The sequence below is a fragment of the Camelus dromedarius genome, chromosome 5 (genome assembly GCF_036321535.1).
Source record: "Camelus dromedarius isolate mCamDro1 chromosome 5, mCamDro1.pat, whole genome shotgun sequence".
In the NCBI taxonomy this organism is placed as follows: Eukaryota; Metazoa; Chordata; class Mammalia; order Artiodactyla; family Camelidae; genus Camelus; species Camelus dromedarius.
This window is the reverse complement of record NC_087440.1, coordinates 57,799,664-57,821,093: the sequence shown is the minus strand read 5'-3', so window position 1 is coordinate 57,821,093 and position 21,430 is coordinate 57,799,664. Positions and strand designations below refer to the sequence as shown.

The 21,430-nt window shown below is 38.1% G+C and overlaps 1 long non-coding RNA gene across 1 annotated transcript in view; it reads right to left on the bottom strand.

Moving 5' to 3' along the window:
- LOC105086233 (uncharacterized) overlaps window positions 1-17,280 on the bottom strand; it is a 198,496-nt gene extending 181,216 nt beyond the window's left edge. The window contains exon 1 of the long non-coding RNA XR_010380989.1: window positions 17,232-17,280. This is a non-coding gene — a long non-coding RNA (uncharacterized LOC105086233). The remainder of the gene's footprint in view (window positions 1-17,231) is intronic.
- Window positions 17,281-21,430: the final 4,150 nt, after the last annotated feature.

Below are 21,430 nucleotides of genomic sequence, written 5' to 3'. Positions count from 1 at the left end.
ACCCCAATGTTCACTGCAGCACTATTTACAATAGGCAAGGCATGGAAGCAACCTAAATGTCCATCAACAGATAGCTGGATAAAGAAGTTGTGGTATATATAATGGAATACTACTCAGCCATAAAAAGAATGAAATAATGCCATTTATAGCAACATGGATGAACCTAGAGATTATCATACTAAGTGAAGTAAGTCAGAAAAAGACAAATATCATATGATATTACTTATATATGGAATCTAAAAAATAATACAAATGAACTTATTTACAAAACAGACTCACAGACGTAGAAAACAAACTTATGGTTACCAAAGGGAAAAGGGAGGGGGAAAGATACATTAGGAGTATAAGATTAACAAATACACACCACTATATATAAAATAGATAAACAACAAGGATTTACTGTATAGCACAGGGAACTATATTCAATATCTTGTAATAATATCTAGAGTGGGAAAGAATCTGAAAAATAATATATATGTGTGCGTATCTCTGAATCACTTTGCTGTACACCTGAAACTAACACAATATTATAAACCAATTATAGTTCAATAAAAAAAAAATCAGTCTTCAGACTAACAAGATCAGATGGTATTGAACAGAATGGAAGAAAAAAGGCTAATAAAACTTCAAAACATTAAGAATGAAGAAAAGATTGCCCAGATTTTGAGAAATAAAAACCAAGGTACTTACAAAGGAAAGAGAATCAGGTTGACATGATACTTCCTATCAGTAACCTTGACATTTAGAAAAAGATGGACCAAGGCTCTCAAACTTCAGAAAGACAATGATCTGAAATCTACAATTCTATATGGAGAAAAATTCTAATTGAGTGTAAGGGTAAAATACAGATTTTCGGACATACACATACTCAAAGTGTCCCTCCATGGATCTTTTCTTTAAAAAATAATTTTTTAAAGGTAAAGGTTATTTTTTGGTGCAAAACAAAATAAAGAATAAAAACAGTAGGCAGAGAAGGGTAAAAAACAGAGAGCATTGTAGGAAGACTGATGTTCCTGATGTTATCAACGTTAAAAGTGCTGATTAAATGTAATAAATCAAGATACAGACACTTAACTGTATCATTTCAAATTGTGAAAGTTGCCAAAAGAATATGTGAAAGTAAAAACACAAGTGAAAATAAAATTGGGGGTGAGGCAGGATCACTCTTAGTGAGCTACATCCCTCAATCCAAGGGTATTTTTCCACTTGCCATGATAAAGGTAAATGTCTATTATGTGGCATGATTAAGTTAACTAACAAAAGGAAAAGACACAAAAGCAGTCAGTTACCTTTGAACTCAGAGGGGTAAACAGGAAATGGGAGCAAGGGCATGGGTAGGTCAGCATGGGAGGACTTACTATATCCTCTGCACTATTTAAAATTTGATCTCCATGTAAGTGTATTACTATTATAATAGTTAAAAAGGAAACTCTTCCCAAAGATTCCTAAATCTCAAACATGGTCCTCTTGAACCACACCTAAATCCACCTCCATTGAGCTTGGGGACAATTCTTCAAGCAGCAGTATACATTTTATCTGGAAGAAATGTCATCGATGGTAAAGTGTGCTCCACAGTTTATCTAACAAAGCTTTTTTCTAGCTAAACAATATTTCATAGAATTTTGGTTGTGGGTCTATCCTCCACCCTATCTTTACTTCTTTTTCATTCACATCTTTTCTTTTTCTGGTCACAATGCTGAGAATTCATACCTTTTCTGTAATCTAATTTCTTTTCATGAAGGACAATTATAAGCACTATTAGCCTACAAAATACATCAAATCTATATTTTTCTAATAATAAAGTTTATTATTTAATATTTTTAAATGCTGTATTTCACATGTATGTACACATAAACCTGTGATACGGTATAACTATAATTTCCATTGTAAGGGTAAGTGAGAATTGAGGACTGGAATAACACTGTCATTTAGGACTCCAAATTGATTCACTACTTTACCACTGTCAATTCACTTCCCTCCGCTTAAGGTGGAGGGCAAAGTTGAGCTTTCACAGGTCCCTTTGCTCATGTCTGTGTTGGTTCCTCGCAGTCATCTTGCCCAGGAATCTCACTGATGAGGGGCATTTTTTTCTCTTGCCCATTGTAACATCATCAATAAACTTCAGCCTCACAGTAAATAAACTGAGGTCTCTCAGTTTCTAATAACCTGAGCAATGAACAAGTGAGCTTTAGACATAACCAGTACAACATTCCTTGAACTTCGTCTCATTGAGAAAATACACAAGCATAATGTAAGACTTTTGCAGTGTTGACTTAAATTGTATTAGTTTTCTATTGTTGCTACAACAAATGACCACAAACTTAGAGGCTTAAATAGGGCACATTTATTATCTTTTAGTTCTGTAGGTCAGAGATTGGCTACTGATCTCACTAGATTAAAAGTAAGGTGCCAGCAAGGTTTTATTCCTTTCTGGAGGTTCTAGGGGGGAATCCTTGCCTTTTCCAACTTCCAGGGCCTTTCACTTTTGTTGGTTTATGACTCCCTTCCTCCATCTGCAATCTAGCAATGGATGAGTCCTTCTTATACTGCCATCTCTCTGGTTCCTTGCAGCTGAGAAATATTCTTCATTTTTAAGAACTCATGTCATTAGATTGGGCCCACCTGGATAATCCAGAATAATTCCCCCTTCTCAAGATCCTTAACTTTAATCACATTGGCATGTGAGGTAACATATGGCAAGGTTCTGGGGATTAGGGTGTGGACATCTTTGGGGGACTATTATTCTGATGCCACACTTATCTTGTTGTCATCCTTTGATTTCGGGACAGATGATTCCTGTGAAGAAAGATGAAAGTGTGATCTTGATTTAGAGACCAATATTGAAGTACTTCAAACTCTCTTTTATCAAAATTTGTAGCAGCACTATATACAATAGCCAAGGCATGGAAACAACCTAAATGTCCATCAACAGATGACTGGATAAAGAAGTTGTTGTATATTTATACAATGGAATACTACTCAGCCATAAAAAAGAATAATGCCATTTGCAGCAACATGGATGGACCTAAAGATCATCATTCTAAGTGAAGTAAGCCAGAAAGAGAAAGAAAGATACCATATGATATCATTCATATATGGACTCTAAAAAAGAAAAAGAAAAAAAAAGGACACGATGAACTCATCTACAAAACAGAAACAGATTCTCAGATATGGTAAACAATCTTATGGTTACTGGGGGAAAGGGGGTGGTAAGGGATAAACTGGAAGTTTGAGATTTGCAAATGCTAGCCACTATATATACAAAAAACAAAACAAAACAAATTTCTTCTGTATAGCACAGGGAACTACATTCAATATCTTATAATAACCTTTAATGAAAAAGAACATGAAAATGAGTATATGTATGTATATGCATGACTGGGACCCTGTGCTGTACACCAGAAATTGACACATTATAAATGACTATACTTCAACTAAAAAAAAATACATGCTGATAACCATGGCTCTCAAAGAATCAACCTACAATTCTAAATGGCATAAAAAAGAGTCACATTCCAAATCTTTTAACTCATACCAACATAAATTAACAGAGTGTGTATATAACTGAATATACATGGTTCTCTGTTAGCAGAGAAGAAGCAAACCAGGCTCACATCAGAGACTCAGTACACTAAAGAGGTGGTGGGGAATCCACGAGGAGAAGAGCTAGATTTTATATTATTTATTTTTAAGACAACTGTTTTTATTTTACAGTGATATATTTAATTAATTATAAAAGTAACATGCTTATTTTGGAAAATTTGGGAAATACATAAAGATGTATTTTTTTAAAAGAAAACTATAAACAGTCTCCTCCTACATTCTCATTTAGATTCAAATTCAAGAGATAACAATTGATAGCAATTGTTGTAGTCCTGTCACATGATAACATTCCCAGAGGTCAGATTTTCCCTAAAGGCTATCTTCAGCTGATCCCCTCCTCTCCCAGACCTATTCCAAACTGTGGGCCACTTGAAAATCTAGCTTAGTATAAGACCTCAAAACTCCCAAAATCAACTTGTCCAGGAAATAAGCAGTTAGTAGGAATCTTGAAATGTGACAACACTGAGGTCATTACAACAACAGTAATAAACATTGAGCATTTCTAATGTGCCAAGTGCTAGTCTACATTTATTAAACCATTAAATTCTCACAGCCATCTATGAGGTCAGTGCTATTGCCACTCACATTTTCCAAAGATTGCACCGAGACAGTGAGGGACTAAGTGTCTTGCTCAGGTCACTTGGTTAGTAGACGGCAGTGCTCGGGCTTCAGACTCCTGCTCTCAACCCGAACTTACTTCTCCAGCATTCCTGGAACCTCAGGATGCCTTGCTCTTTGCCTCCCATCAATGCAATAGGGCCTGGAGAAAACAGATACTAGAAAACCTGCATCCACATTGAACTACAGAAAGAGCTTTAACAGTATTGAAATACCAATAGCACCTAAATTTTATGAGCCCTTATTGTGGCATATTTGCTGTATCAGGCACTTTATCTCATTTAATCCACATAACCACTTCATGAAGGAGGAGCTATAGGGCCACCAATTTACAAAGAAGACACTGAAGCTCAGAGAGGTTAAGTTAGTTGGCCATGGCCACAAAGGGGCAGAGCCAGAATTCCACCCACATCTGTCAAACTCCTGAGCCTGCTTTTCTTGCTCATGCTTTTTATTTGATTCCATGCTTGACTCAGTCCTGTTCTGTAATTTTTTGGACATAAATAAAGATATAAAGGGCATAATGATTGACTGCTTCACAATTCAAAATAAAAACCAAAATTAAACCTGACAGCTTGGAATAAAAGCACAAAAGATGAGAATAAAGGAGATATTAAGTCATATACATGGCACCTCAAAGTAGCTCACCATGAGTTTATTGGAAGAGAAGCTAGAGAGCAGAAAGGTTACTGAAATATAAAGTCAACATGAGACAAAGATAAAGTGTAGCTGCAGGGCAAGGTGTGGGGAGAGGCACAGCCCTACATTGGGGAGCAAAGCCAGAGATCTGATAGCCCAGTAAGGCACTAGGGCACTCCCCCAAAATCTAGGCACAGAAAGGCTGGAGCATGCATTGCATCTGGGGAAATGGACAGTTTGATGAGGGGGCAGAAGGAGGGTGATCCAGTAAGTAAACAAAAAACAGAGAGGACACAGGAGCTGGCTTTAAATATTTGGAGGAGCAGCTATTATGTGTAAGTGGAATTAACTACAGGGAGGTAACCCAGTATTAACGAATATATTTTATTTTTTTTATTTTTTTAACATTTTTTATTGATTTATAATCATTTTACAATGTTGTGTCAAATTCCAGTGTTCAGCACAATTTTTCAGTTATTCATGGACATATACACACTCATTGTCACATTTTTTTCTCTGTGAGTTATCATAACATTTTGTGTATATTTCCCTGTGCTATACAGTGTAGTCTATTCTACAATTTTGAAATCCCAGTCTATCCCTTCCCACCCTCCACCCCCCTGGTAACCACAAGTCTGTATTCTCTGTCTGTGAGTCTATTTCTGTCCTTTATTTACGCTTTGTTTTTGTTTGTTTGTTTGTTTTTGTTTTTGTTTTTTTAGATTCCACATATGAGCGATATCATATGGTATTTTTCTTTCTCTTTCTGGCTTACTTCACTTAGAATGACATTCTCCAGGAGCATCCATGTTGCTGCAAATGGCATTATGTTGTCGGTTTTTATGGCTGAGTAGTATTCCATCGTATAAATATACCACCTCTTCTTTATCCAGTCACCTGTTGATGGACATTTAGGCTGTTTCCATGTTTTGGCTATTGTAAATAGTGCTGCTATGAACATTGGGGTGCAGGTGTCATCCTGAAGTAGATTTCCTTCTGGATACAAGCCCAGGAGTGGGATTCCTGGGTCATATGGTAATAAGTCTATTCCTAGTCTTTTGAGGAATCTCCACACTGTTTTCTATAGTGGCTGCACCAAACTGCATTCCCACCAGCAGTGTAGGAGGGTTCCCCTTTCTCCACAGCCTCTCCAGCATTTGTCATTTGTGGATTTTTGAATGACGGCCATTCTGACTGGTGTGAGGTGATACCTCATTGTAGTTTTGATTTGCATTTCTCTGATAATTAGTGATATGGAGCATTTTTTCATGTGCTTTTTGATCATTTGTATGTCTTCCTTGGAGAATTGCTTGTTTAGGTCTTCTGCCCATTTTTGGATTGGGTTGTTTATTTTTTTCTTATTGAGTCGTATGAGCTGCTTATATATTCTGGAGATCAAGCCTTTGTCGGTTTCACTTGCAAAAATTTTCTCCCATTCCGTAGGTTTTCTTCTTGTTTTATTTCTGGTTTCCTTTGCTGTGCAGAAGCTTGTAAGTTTCATTAGGTCCCATTTGTTTATTCTTGCTTTTATTTCTTCTAGGAGAAAATTTTTGAAATGTATGTCAGATAATGTTTTGCCCATGTTTTCCTCTAGGAGGTTTATTGTATCTTGTCTTATGTTTAAGTCTTTAATCCATTTTGAGTTGATTTTTGTATATGGTGTAAGGGAGTGTTCTAGCTTCATTGTTTTACATGCTGCTGTCCAGTTTTCCCAACACCATTTGCTGAAGAGACTGTCTTTATTCCAATGTATATTCTTGCCTCCTTTGTCAAAGATGAGTTGACCAAAAGTTTGTGGGTTCATTTCTGGGCTCTCTATTCTGTTCCATTGGTCTATATGTCTGTTTTGGTACCAATACCATGCTGTCTTGATGACTGTAGCTCTATAGTATTGTCTGAAGTCTGGGAGAGTTATTCCTCCAGCCTCTTTCTTTCTCTTCAGTAATGCTTTGGCAATTCTAGGTCTTTGATGGTTCCATATGAATTTTATTATGATTTTTTCTAGTTCTGTGAAATATGTCCTGGGTAATTGGATAGGGATTGCATTAAATCTGTAGATTGCCTTGGGCAGTGTGACCATTTTAACAATATTGATTCTTCCAATCCAAGAGCATGGAATATCTTTCCATTTTTTAAAGTCTTCTTTAATTTCCTTCATCAATGGTTTATAGTTTTCTGTGTATAATTCTTTCACCTCCTTGGTTAGATTTATTCCCAGATATTTTATTACTTTGGGTGCTATTTTAAAGGGGATTGTTTCTTTACTTTCTTTTTCTGTTGATTTATCGTTAGTGTAAAGAAATGCAACTGATTTTTGAACGTTAATTTTGTAACCTGCTACCTTGCTGAATTCTTCAATCAGCTCTAGTAGCTTTTGTGTGGACCTTTTAGGGTTTTCTATATATAGTAACATGTCATCAGCATATAATGACACTTTTACCTCTTCTTTTCCAATTTGGATCCCTTTTATTTCTTTCTCTTGCCTGACTGCTGTGGCTAGGACTTCCAGGACTATGTTGAATAGGAGTGGTGATAGTGGGCATCCTTGTCTTGTCCCAGATTTTAGTGGGAAGCTTTTGAGTTTTTCACCGTTGAGTACTATGCTGGCTGTAGGTTTGTCATATATAGCTTTTATTATGTTGAGATATGTTCCCTCTATACCCACTTTGGCGAGAGTTTTTATCATAAATGGGTGTTGAATTTTATCAAATGCTTTTTCTGCATCGATTGAGATGATCATGTGGTTTTTGTCCTTTCTCTTGTTGATGTGATGTATTACACTGATTGATTTGTGTATGTTGAACCAGCCTTGTGTCCCTGGGATGAACCCCACTTGGTCATGATGTATAATCTTTTTTATGTGTTGTTGGGTTCTATTTGCTAAAATTTTGGTGAGGATTTTGGCGTCTATGTTCATCAGTGATATTGGCCTATAATTCTCTTTTTTTGTAGTGTCTTTGCCTGGTTTTGGTATCAGGGTGATGGTGGCTTCATAGAATGAGTTTGGGAGTATTCCCTCCTTTTCAATCGTCTGGAAGAGTTTGAGAAGGACTGGTATGAGTTCTTCTTTGTGTTTGGTAGAATTCCCCGGTGAAGCCGTCCGGTCCTGGACTTTTATTTGTAGGGAGGTTTTTAATTGCTATTTCTATTTCCTTTCTAGTGATCGGATTGTTCAAGTGTTCAGATTCTTCTTGATTCAGTTTTGGTGGACAGTATGTTTCCAGAAACTTGTCCATCTCCTCTAGGTTATCCAGTTTGGTTCCATATAGTTTTTCATAATATTCTCATATGATATTCTGTATTTCTATTTTGTTTGTTGTAATTTCTCCATTTTCCTTTCTTATTTTGCTAATTTGTGCTCTCTCTTTTTTCTTCTTTGTGAGTTTGGCCAGAGGTTTGTCGATTTTATTTACTTTTTCAAAAAACCAGCTTTTGGTTTGGTTGATTTTTTCTATGGTCTTGTAAATCTCTATTGTATTTAATTCCTCTCTGATCTTTATTATTTCCTTCCTTCTGCTGCTTTTTGGGGCTTTATGTTCTTCTTTTTCTAATTCATTCAGGTGGTGGGTTAAATTGTTTATTTGAGATTGTTCTTCTTTTTTGAGGAAGGCCTGTATCGCTATAAACTTCCCTCTTAGCACTGCCTTTGCTGTGTCCCATAGGTTTTGAGTGGTTGTGCTTTCATTATCATTTGTCTCAACAAATATATTTTAAAGAGATTTTAAAGGGGAGGCAGATTTGGTTGGGCAGAAAGAAGCCCCTGCAAGCAAAGTTGTTCAAATCGGGAAATGCAGTTGTAAGTTTCCTCCCTACCTGGAGCATTCAGCCACAGGCTTCATGACCACCTGCCAGGAGTGACAGAGCAGACAGAGAATGTGTGGATTGGGTAGGGGATCAAAGGAGGACCATCTGTTCTAAGTTTATTTTTAACTACACTTTCTATGCTTCTATGAAATGGGCACCAGCAACTACAGCTAGGAGGTAAGGCAAAGGAGCCAGGACATCAGAAATGGGAAAACAAGAAAGAGACACGAAAAGAAAAGATGAAAATTTCATTTTTATCAATCTTGGACTGCTACCCACTACTGGATTTGCTCAAAATTTTATGTTGTGGCATTCATCTGAGAAAAGGAAGAATTCAGTATTGCTCTTTCTGTCTTAGGAATTGCATTTCTGCCTAACAAACTGTCAACCTGATTATTAGGTTGTAAATATGTTTCTACTTTTATTGTGAAGTAAAGGTACATTTTAATGGATGCCAGTAATGAATGGAATATATTGGCCCCAAAATAACTCCAGGCTGTTGTGAGGAATGGAATCTCAGAAAATGTGGGTGGCCACTGGAGATTTGGAAAGAAATAAAACACCTTCGGAATCCTTGGGATCTGGCCTTTGGATAGTTGTCAAAATTGAACCTTTGAAATGCAAAGACTCTATCAGGGGTTTAGCTTTTGTTCACTTTCAATGAGTACAACAAAAAATTAAGACAATGCATTCCTATATTGAAAGCCTATAATTTGCATAGTATTGGTATTTTTGGTACTGCAGTGACAGTAAAACCACACTCATATGTAAATGTGGTTGCACACACACACTCAGAATGCCTTCCACACTGGGTACACATGCAGTTGTGTTCTGCCTCGTAAGTGACTACATGTTTCTAGGGTTTGGCTTGTTGGCAGTTCAGTCTCTATGCTTTGAGTATATATTTCCTTTGGTCAACATGTGCCACATAGTTCTGATTACAGCATGGAACTTAGGCCGCAAAACAAAACAAAAATCCCTGCAAATGTTTATACCATGTGACCCGAAGCCATGCTAAAGCATAGTTTTATTAAAATTTCTTCTGCCTTTTTTTTGTGGTTCTGGAATCACAGCTTGCCACTAAGTAACTCAGAAGTCCTTCTGTAGTCTGTCCTCCTTCTTCGTCTGGCTCAGGAGAAATGAATTATACCAAGTATGGTTGTAATTCCAGCTAACTCGTATGTCAGAAAGTCTTTGTTATGATCTCACTTCATGATAATTGCTGAGTAAATGGATGCCAATAAAAGTGGCACTCAAAGCTGATGGCAATATCAATGCCCCCAACTAGGCTTATTGGCCATGAAGTAAATGAGTACCTGGAGCTGTAGTGAAAATTAAATATAGCATACATAAAGTACTTCAGTGCTTGGCACATAATAGACACTCAGTAAAAGATTTATTGTTAAAACCAACAACTGGGCTAGGTGTCCTTGTTTTCCATCTTCATGGACTTGATCTCCATTATAGAGCTCATCACACAAATGCACTTAGCTCTGTTACTCATCTGTCTCCCCACGCAACAAGACTTCATGGCTACATCTCAAGCACATAAATCAATGTAATTTGTTAAGTTACAAAAAGTAGAATATTTGTCTTTGGACTTTTAATTTAACAGTACCATTGCCATCAAACTCCATCGTCTTCCAAAAATTAGCATTTTTTTCTCAATCACATTTTCTAGGTTTCTGCTTGTTGATGCAATCCAAACATAAATCAAAGTTTTCAAAATGTACTTGGACATAATGGCACTCTTGGATCTCTCACATATGTTAATGAAGTAAAGATTCAAAGATGGATTATTCTGGAACTCATAGGATAGTTTTGCAATGGTACCTGACCATGTATACTGAGACAGCTGTTATATCAAACTGCTGAACCAAAGAATAAAGAATCTGAATGAGAGACGTCTCTTATTGTCAGGTCTAGGAAGACCTTGGGGTCAAAATTCAAAAATCCACAGAGGCTGGAAAACAGTTTATAGGGAAACGGAGAGCAAAGCTGAAGACTCTGTAACCTTCATCTAGTTGCTACACATAATCCAGGGGCAAAAAATTAATAAATTTCTCTGCTAAACTACCACTGTTAGAATGTTAGCTCAAGTATGTCTGGAAGAGCCTTGATGATGCTACGATTTGCTAAGCCCACAGCTCTTTCAGCTTACACCAAACGCAGCGTCGAAAGCAAGTATTGTTCGGAGAGGATGAAAGTTGCCAAGCTTTATTAGATGCAAACATCAACTCTAATTTCCTGAAATATCAAAGGGAAGAGTAAAATCTCAACAAATGTGACAGATTCAGTGTGCAGCGCTACTGAAGCAGGTGGCGGGGAGGGGTATGACTGGGATTACAAAAGATGCTGGTTATGCCAATGGAACCCCAGTTCCACTTAGCTCACATGCCATTAAAGAACTCCAAAGGACGGGTGTATATTTTTTCCAAGTACAGAAATTGAACCCAAATTCTTGGTCCATAGATTTCTTACTGATTTCAAGTAAGAACCATTGCCTCTTTCTGATAATAATACCATGGTTTCCACACTGTCACTCACAGCCCTATCTTAGCAGAAAGACAGACCCCATCCTACATGACCAGTACTATTACCCAACTCCTTATTCATGAATAAAACTAGACAGGAAGGATTTTAGTCCTTTGTGGACTAACACAAATGTATAAAGAACATGAAAAACATTTCTAAATTGAAAGCACTCCTAGCATTTTTTTTAAAAAAATCAAAATACCTATACAATTTATTCAGGTAGTCGTGTATTATTTAATCGCCTGTCACAAAAAGGAGATTGTGTTCTCAAAATGTAATTTCCAGAGGATTACAAAAGTGTGGCAAGATGCCAGTCACTGAGTCGTTTTCTCAGTAACCAGTAGCAGACTTAAGATTTTAAATAGAAAATTCTGCTTCCAAAAGCCAGTCACCTATCCCACAGAAAAGTTTGCAACAGAGGATAAACTGACTTACTAGTGAACTTTAGTAGATTAGTGAGTGCTATCTAAAAATTGTTGCAATTTGCCTGTATATCAAATTTTTATAATAATGTTCTGCCACATTCTTCTCATGGGATTAAGGGAATCATCTACCTTTCTCTGGCCAAGTTGGGTTAGACCACAGTACTGAAGCCATTAGGAGGGGGTGATGGAATGGGGGGAAGGAGCAGAAATATACTTTTGGATCGACCTTTAGTTGTTTACTCCTAAAGCAACAAACTGGCATCAGGTATAATGATGATCAACAATTCTCAATAAATACTCTCTAGACTTTTTATCCTCTTTTAAACTATAGGGAACTCTCTGATGAACTCATTTTTCAGTAACATGCTAAAAAAAAAAAAAGGTAGTTTTTAAAAAAAAAGGTATGTGACCAAAGTAATTAAAAGAGGAAGTCACCGCTTTGGAACAATGTCCAAACATAGATTGCTTTCAGAATTAACTGAATTGAAAATTAAGGAAAACACCAAAGATGATACATGGAAACTTCTTTTTGTACTCAAGCACAAAGAATGAAGGGCAATAAATTTGCTCTTAAGATATTAGCTGTAGGATGGTTACAGGAGAGTATTATAAAGAGAAGCTGACGAACATTTATCTTGCTTCTCTTATATCTTTAGAAGGATGACCTTCAGATGGAAAAGGAAAGCATCAATACTGGCTAGAGAAAAGAAGACCACAGCAGATGAGGGGCATTGTAAGGGAGTCCCTATTTCCAAATGAATATTTTCCAGGGTTCTGGATGATTAGGCATGATCACTCCAACTGGTGATTCTTGAAGTACAGAGCGTCTTCACTCTGTAGGTTCCCCAGAAGCAGATGCAAAGACCAGGGTTTGAGTACAAGTGGTTTACTTGGGAAGTGATGCCAGAAAGCAAGGACCAAGTAAGAAAGTGAGAAAGAGAGACAGAAAAGGGAAAGAAGATAATACAGGATGGGTACTGAGCAAGTGGCATCTAGAGGCAGCTGAGGTTGCATCCTGCCAGGGAACTCAGTGAGACGGTGTGAAAGTACCTCAGAGTAGTCCTAGTCAAGGGACAAGGAAGTTGGGGCATTTTCTCCAACTCTAAAAATTCCTTCTGGGTCAATAACTCTTCACCGTTCAACCTTTCCTGCTGCTTAAGAGGAAACCCAGGTGGGGGTTCATACATGCTTGTGGTAGGACTGACTCGACAGGCATGTCAGGAATGGTGAGAGCTGAGGGGAGTTAGCTCTACAGCATGTGGAGAGGAGGGAATGGGCAAGAAACTGGTGATAAACCAATGTAGAACTGGTTTCCAAAAAGGGAAAGTTCTATAACCAGTCTTGGAGATCTTGACATGAATGTGGGGGCAATAAACACACCATTACAGGGATAGTCTGGAGTACCTAAAAGAAGAAGCAGAAGTGATGGGAACTCAGCAACCTTATCAGATTAACTTCATATCTCTTCTTTAACAGGGTCACTAAATTTAGAAGTGAGGGAAATATGAAAGACCAATATAACATATACGTAACATACACACATATACATATGCAGGTCTAGTTTATTTGGAGAGCATGAAACTGATGAAACTCAACCATGAACTGGCATAAGCAAATGGCCTGCTCAGAGTCAGGTTGTACAACTTCAAAAAAATGCAATTTGCTTAGGATTCTATGTGAGTGTTGCCCCCAGAACAGAATATAGAATGTGACTAGTGCCTTCTGCAGTTGTGCAACACCACTGATAGAGAACATAAAAAATATTCAACAACCAGAGAAGGCTTCCACCCCTCCCTCTGAGAGGCTGGAAGTCTAGGGCAGGAGAGCCCGACAAGCTGACCAACATTCCTCAAGTTTATGCGGCTCCTCTTGAAAACCTGTTAAGTGTACAAGGCAAGTAGGATGCTCTTCAATGTAACAAAATGTATCTGAACAAATTCAACCTGTTTATGCCCATGGATACTCATGGAAATTAATCTACAGAAAAATCTTTGTGGCATGCCAAAAGACTCCTACCAAGATTTTTATCAATGACTTGTGTGTCTCTCTATATTCTTTCTCTCTATCACACACACACACACACACATACTCAATCACCTGAAGTTATGTGATATCATATCTGTGGATCATATACATTTGGGAATTATGATACATACTGTGGGCTAAGCTTCTCAATCTCCATTTCACCTTTCTTCTAGTTGAAGATGACAGAGAGCTAAAACAAACAAACAGACAAAACATCTCTTGTAACTAGAATTCTGGGTGTAAGTTACATTCCACCAATTAGAGGCTCTCGTGTGGAATTTGGAAGGTGGGAGTGAGACAGAACCCATTTTTCTGCCCCTTTTTGATACTTCTGTGCCATGCGAGGTTGTGGAAATGCAAAGTTTCTCTGAAGCATGTCTCTTGACATGTCATGAGTTGCAATGGCAGCAGACATGGTAGCATCTTCACTCCTGGATCACAGCTAGAACTCTGTGCTCTTGAACTCCTAACTTCAGAGGTGGCCTGGGAGGTAGTAGCAAGTCTGATGGGTCAAATATGTAACATTCTCGGAGTCATTTCTGAAGACTCAGGTTAGAATCCATTCTTTCACTTCTTCCAGCGATTTTTCAAGGACCTAGTTGCATTAAATTCTTCCCTGCTGAAATACCTACAGAGCTTTCTGTCTCCTGCATTGGATACTGACTTCCACAGAAGGGCTGATAAATACAGTACAATGACAGAGTTAGGATGAAAGGCAAATAAAGCATGATACAGCTGAATAAGGATGAATGTAAAAGTCAATACTTAGGTCCAAAAAGCAATTGCACATCCACAGCCTAGAAGAAGTATAACTTAGCAGCTCCACATAAGGTAAAGTTTAGGGAGGCCACCAAAGATGTTAATATGGTATTCAGAAAAAAAATGAAGTTACATACATGCTCTATTCGTCTATTCTAGTAAGACCATACTTAAAGAATAGTGATTAATCTTAGGCATTGTACTTTAAGAAGGATATAGCCAAAAGGAAGATTCTTCAAGGGAAAGTGAATAGAATCAAGAAAGATCTGAATCTGTGTCACAGGAACAATGTTTGAAGAAGTGTACCTTGAAGAGTAGGAGAGATTCAAGGCGGACCATAATAGACATCTTTAAATATTTACACTGTTTACTTGTGCAAGGTTCACTGGACTTGTTCTGTACCTTACAAAGGTTTGGAACCAGGACCAATAGCAGGGAGAAAAAGGGAGGCAAAGATGGAAGCTCTTTAGTAAGAGATGTCAGAATATGGGAGGGCTACTTTGGGAGGGAATAAATTTTCCAACATTCAACGTATTTGAAAATAACCTGGAGACTCACTTGATAGGGTGACTGTAGGACACACTCAGGCACCAAATGAGTTGCTGATCCAAGAAGGTAATCTTTCAAGCTTATTCCAAATTCAAGAATTTTTTTACAGCAAATTTTTTACAAGACTAGTTGGCTACTACTAGAAAACTCATATATGACCCACTATTCTCAGCAATACAAGTAATACACATGCACACACACACTCTGAATGGAGGTTGTGTAAGGTAGCTGAAAGAGCCCAGGATTTGGAATCAGATAGATGGAGCCTCAGATCTTGATTCTGTTGTTTACTAGCTGGATGATCTTGAGCAACTTAAGTAATCTCTGGTTCTGTTTCCTTTGATGAAGAATGATACCTATCATTTTGTTATGAGGTTTAGAAAAAAATATGCCCTAAGCCAGATAGATACAATTATCACCAAAAAAGTCATCTTCTAATATTTTTTAACTCTTTTCCTTAAGTTTTAACTCTTTCAAAGTGCTATAGATGGGAATGGATGAACAAAAGTTTTATATCTATTCTAAACTGAGGTTTGTTTTCCTCTCAGATTTATCAGTTTTCTATAAAGGGGGCAGTATAGCACAACAGTTCATGGTGAAGGCTCGTAAGTCCAGCTGATCTGGGTTCAAATGTTCTTCAAACCCCTTGACTATAAACATAGTCAGTAAACAAACAGGAACTTCAGTTCTCTTATTTGTAAAATGGGGCCAATAAAAATAGATTATAAGGTTTGGTAAGGATAAAAACAAATAATGCAAGTAAAGCAGTTTGTCCAGGGACTAGCGCACAGTGGATGCTCAATAGCCATTCACTGAGAATAGTAATTATGGTAAATAATAGTGATGGTAATGATGAAAGCATAAGCTATATGGAGCATGAATCTGAAACACTAATGCTATTGGCTTTCTCATCTTTCAGTACTTCCATCCTGGATCTATTACAGCATTCCTCATTATGGTCAGATTATTTAGATATTTACTCTTTTTTAAAGCTACACCATACTTTACACTGACTTCTAATTGCCTTCACTGTTCACGAGGCTTCCAAAGACACGTAGTCATAACATTATCTAGTATGTCCATTGGCCACAGACCTATCTGGGAGGCTGGTATATCAGAGAAGCCAGGAAAATGCTACTTCTTACTGGCAGCATTGACTCAATAAACTTCCCAGGGGAACAATAAAAATGCAGTAGACAGCAGCTTTAATGAGGACATACCCAGAGAACAGTGAAATCTTATAATATGCTCAGTGCCCTGTGGAATCCATAGGAATCTGATTAAGCAACATTAGATTTCAGTTTAGTAAAATACTAGCAATGCGATTTGCAATAATTGTTTCCTATTTTAGCCGATGACACTGTAAATTACAAGTGTATTGTGGGATTGTTTATCATTCAGAGATGTTATCACAAGAATCTGCCTTTCAGTTGCTGGCAGAGGCAAGTAAAGGTTGCCTTTGTTAATACAACAGATGCCAAATTTTTTCTAAGGCCCTTTATTGGTGTTAACATATATCAGGACACATGAGAAGCCTATTTTTGCAGAGCAATTTGAAAGGGAACCTCTACTCAACCATTATGACATTTCAAATGAATCTTCATCTCTTTCACTAAAAAATCCTCTTCAGCTACACCCCATATTTTTCTCTCCACCAGACCACTAAAGCCACCAATACTGGGATGGCCTTACCAACTTTTAAATTAGAACAGCCCAGAAAAAGAAGTATGAGAAATATATTAGTTACTTCGAGAACTCCTGGATTCCACTTCTCAGGAACTGTGATCCGTGCAGTTAGAGGTAATAACAGAAATGATAATCATACCCAAGTGATATTATCACAGGCAACGCCAAGGGGTAGCTGGGAGAGGGATTCATGGAAAAGGGAAAGTTTAGGGTGAAGATTAGTAACTGCCGCCAGATGAAAGAACATTTATCAGCTATTTCAAAAGCAGTAAGATCAATCTAAAAAGAGATCATCATCAAGTTGAATATGTTCTAATTGGAGACTAACTTAGGGGGAATTTTCAAAGTAATTATCTGGCAAGTAAAAAAAATCTCCTACAGAGTCACTTGAACATAAAAACTAATCACTCAGCATGTGGGTCTATCAATGGAGTTAATAAGGAAAAAAAGAAAAACACTGCACAGAAGTAGATCATCTAATTGAAAGTCACACCCAGTAATCTCACCTACTCGGAGTATAATTGAGAGACTCAAGCCTAAAAAGGCAGCTCCTTTGAGCAACCAAATTAGATGAGTGACTCAAAGTACCTGAACCTTGAGCAGATTCCACAGCCTCTCTGTGCTTCAGGTTCCTCACCTGTAAATGAAGATACATATAAAGCACATAGTAAAAATGCTCAAAAATGTTGTTCGTTTTATCACTTTTATTCTGACTGTTGTTACTAGTGCTGCTACTACTACTACTACCCCTACAAGTTTAGCCACAGGAAAGTCTCCGGGCTCCACTCCGCTTTTTCACTCACTTCTAACAAGCGTATAGTTAGTTCCTCAGTTGTGGCAAAAACTCTTGGTTGCCCATTAGTGTCCATTCTCCCCTCTTGGTTTTCCTCACTGGTCACCCCTTCTCAGTGTCCTTGGCAGATTCTCATACTTCTTCCTCACTTCTTAATACAGGGGCGCCCCAGACCTCAGGTGTTGGTCCTTCTCACTCCATCTACTCACCCAGTGGAGAAATCTTGTGCAATTTCATGAATTAAAACACTGTCTACATGCTTATAACTCCCAGATTTCTATCTTTCATGCAGACCTCTTTGTCGTGGATGTATCCCAGGCATCTGAAAGAGTGTCTGACACATAGTAGGTCCTAAATTTTAAAAAATAAACACACACACACAGTAGATCCTAAATAAAACTTGGTTAAATGAATAAATGGCTAATAAAGCCCCCAGTGGTGAGTGGGACACATAGCCAAAATAAAGGCCACATTTCTCAGCCTTCCTTATGGTTAGAGCACACTGGAAGGCATGTGTGTTAGACCAGGCATGTGTGTCAGAGCAAACACTAATCACGGCCAGCTGAATGGCATCTTCTGAACTAAACAACTTGAATTTTCACCTCTTCCTACGAAAATCAGACAGAAGATCTCATTTAGCACAGAAGCAATGTCACATTCCCCAATAGCTTGTAAGGGGAATAACTAATACTGATAATAATGATCTTGAGTTATCGATATACCACAATAAATTCTCTTTGCCCAGGATATATTTAGTAAAGATTACATATATAATAAAATAGTTTATTATATATGTAACATTTAGAAATACAGCTGAAATAAAAGTCTTAGCACTTTTTTAGCACTTTAAAAGATAATGATTTTTATCTGGAAATCTAGCATTTCCTGTTAATGTTAGATAAAATGGATAATGCTAAATACTTTGGGGTTTTTGCTAGACGTAAAATTAAACAAGCTACCATGTTTGAAGTCTCTTACAAGGCGCTGGAATACCTAGAAAAGAAGTTCAGACACTGGAAGGACTGAGAGATGTGCTGGTCTCAGGTGGTGTTTCTCCCACTCACGCAGTAAATAGTTCCCAGTGTGTAAGGCCCCACTTCGGGTGCTACGGGGCTCACAGAGCTTGCACAAGGTGGGTGTGTGCTCAGGAGGTTATGAGCTGAGAGGATGAGATGTTCACTCAGAAGGCAATTCAAGGTAGGATATGGCCAGCATCTTGAAGGAGGAAACAGCTGAGACTTACAGAGGACAGAAAAGAAGAGGCCTCTCTCCATCTTGCATCTAATTAATTAATGACCCAAGAGACCACGAGGCTGAGCCAATCCCTCTGGGAGGCGAATTTGCAACATTCCACTGGGAACCTAGGGATGGTTCATCCTAAAATGTCCTCCAGCAGCAAAATTCTGTCTGGCAAAACTTCCTTTCCTTATCACATACTTGATTTTAATCTATTACCCCATTTCCTGCTTCCTTTGTCCCAATTATCTTGCCCGTTTATCCCCAAATGCTGGTTCACAGAAAACAGCTATAATAGCAAAGACTTATAGATAACTCACTATGTATCGATCGCTGTTCTAAGTACTCTAAATAATATTAATTCATTTAATCCCCATAACAACACTGTGTAATAGGCACTATAATTAATCCCCATTTTATAGAAAAGGAAACCAAGTCACAGAATGGCTAAATAACTGTCCCAAGGTCACACTGCTAGTAGATTAGAGTAAGGAGACAATATTTTCACTATTATACATCAAACTGAAAAACATTAAGGATAATGTAGTGATTTTCTGATAAAGATATATAATTTTTTAAATTTAATTATATATAAAATATAATTGTACCTAAAAAATATACGCAATTTGAAGAACTATCCTGTGTTGTGAGATTAAGCTCAAATGTCTAAGCTTTTCTGACATGATAGTCAGAGGAAATTACACAATCACTGTTTTTTTAAACAAGCTCATAAAATTCTAAGTCCATGGAACTCTCTCTCCTGCTTTAGGAACAAACTCTGCCACTTGGTTTGTCCTCCCACAACCTCATCTCCAGCCAGCCTCCACTTAAAGTCCGTTTCCTCCCTGCCCTTCCCCCCATTAGCCTTTTCATGTTACCCTGTAAATGGCCTGTTACACCAGGATCATAATCCACGTTTCCCTCCACCCTCCCCAGCACGGCTGAAACCTGACTCCCTTCAGTCAAGCCACATCTTTGGGGAAGCACCCTTCATGTTTCCCACAGCATCTCCTCAAATGCTTGTTCTTCTGCCATCATGGGACAGCCTCCCATCTGCACCCATTTATCAGTCCTCAGTGCCCTTCCATGCTTACTTCTGGTTCCCTTTCTCACCTTCCTAGTGACTCTCCCACTGGTTGTTGTGTACCTCCCTAACCCAAAGCTCTACCACCTGACCCCTATCATCAGCATCCAGGATGATGACCTTTATAACATCCGACCATTACACAACCTCCTCAAATCCAGGGATATTTATTACAGCTTAGTTTTGCTCAGCATTGGCCATGGCCACATGCATGTCCCACGATGAAGACAGGAGAAGGAAGAAGGGGAACCTGTTGCATTTGGTAGTTGGCATATCAGCAGTGACCTTTCAGAGAGCAACTGCAGTAAGTATGTGGAAACAGAACACAGGCTGCAGGAGCCTGAGAGGTGAGTGGATGACAAGAGAGTGAAGGCCACAATCACTCAAGAAACTTCCTTCCTTGGAATTCACTTAGTCCCATGGCCAAGCCCCTCTTTCAAAATCCCTGTTCTCTTGACTACATTGACGCTAACCTGGTTTTCCTCCTACAACTCTGACAGTTCATTCTCTGCTTTCTTTTTAATACATAAAGTATTTCTTGAACCCCAGTTATGAATCAAGCAGTTTGCCAGGCACTGAGGACACCGAAGACATGCTCCCTGTCCTCTCATTTTTCATGGTCTTGGATAGATGATTATAATGGATTCAATTCATTATACCCAAGTGAAATGAATGAAATGGGAACACAGAAGACGGAAATATTATCTCTATCAAAAGACAAGGATGAGGGTCAAAGGAAGCTGCCTAAAGGAGGTGACACCACCCTGCGTCTTGAAGAAGAGAAGCACGTCAGCATGGCTAGGGAGACGGCAGGTCAGGACAAGCCAAAGTGCAAAAAGCACAGTCTGCTTGGGTACGGTAAGTAATTTGGTGTGGTTTTAAGATGCTAGTGGCAGAGTGGCGAAAAGTACTATTGGGAAGGGGAAATGGGACCAAATTTTCTTAAAGAAGATCTTAGAGAGGGTGCCAATAGTTTGGATTTTATTTTGTGGACCAAGAATAATTACTGAAAGATATTAAGTGAGATTGTGACACCATGAGAGCTATGTTTTAAATTGACAAATCTAGAGATGGTGTGCAAGATGAACAGAAAAAAAGAATGCAGAATACATCCCAGCTTGTGCAACGTTCTAGGACACCCAAACCCTTGGCCTATGTTTCAGCTTGATTTCCCTCATAACTCGTCTAAATGAGAACTGTGGTAGTTGCCCTGATAATGAGAGGGAAAAAAAAAATACAACAGTCATGCCAAGGTGCAATCAGAGAGACTTCATGACATATTAAACATGGAAATTTGGAGAGAAGGAAATTTAAAGGTTTAAATCTAGGAGATTAGATGAGTAACTATATCAGTAGCCAAGAGTTAGAGGTGATGTTCTGGGTCTTCTTTCATCTCCTACTCCAAAAGTTTTTTCTTAGGTCTTCTTTTAATTTCCTAAATTCTTTTGCATGATATTTTTATATCCTTCAGTGGTTCAGCTGCCATGTGGATGATGCCCAAATGTTTTTCTGCAGCCAGTATCTCTGATGGGTTCCAGACATACTTTTTCAGTTTGCAGTTGCAGATCTCTGGCTGGTTATCTTACTATTACAAACTACAGGCTGATGTGAAACTATCCTCTCCTTCCTTCCCAATCAAACCAGCTCTTCCTCCAGACTTCCCTTTCTGTGATG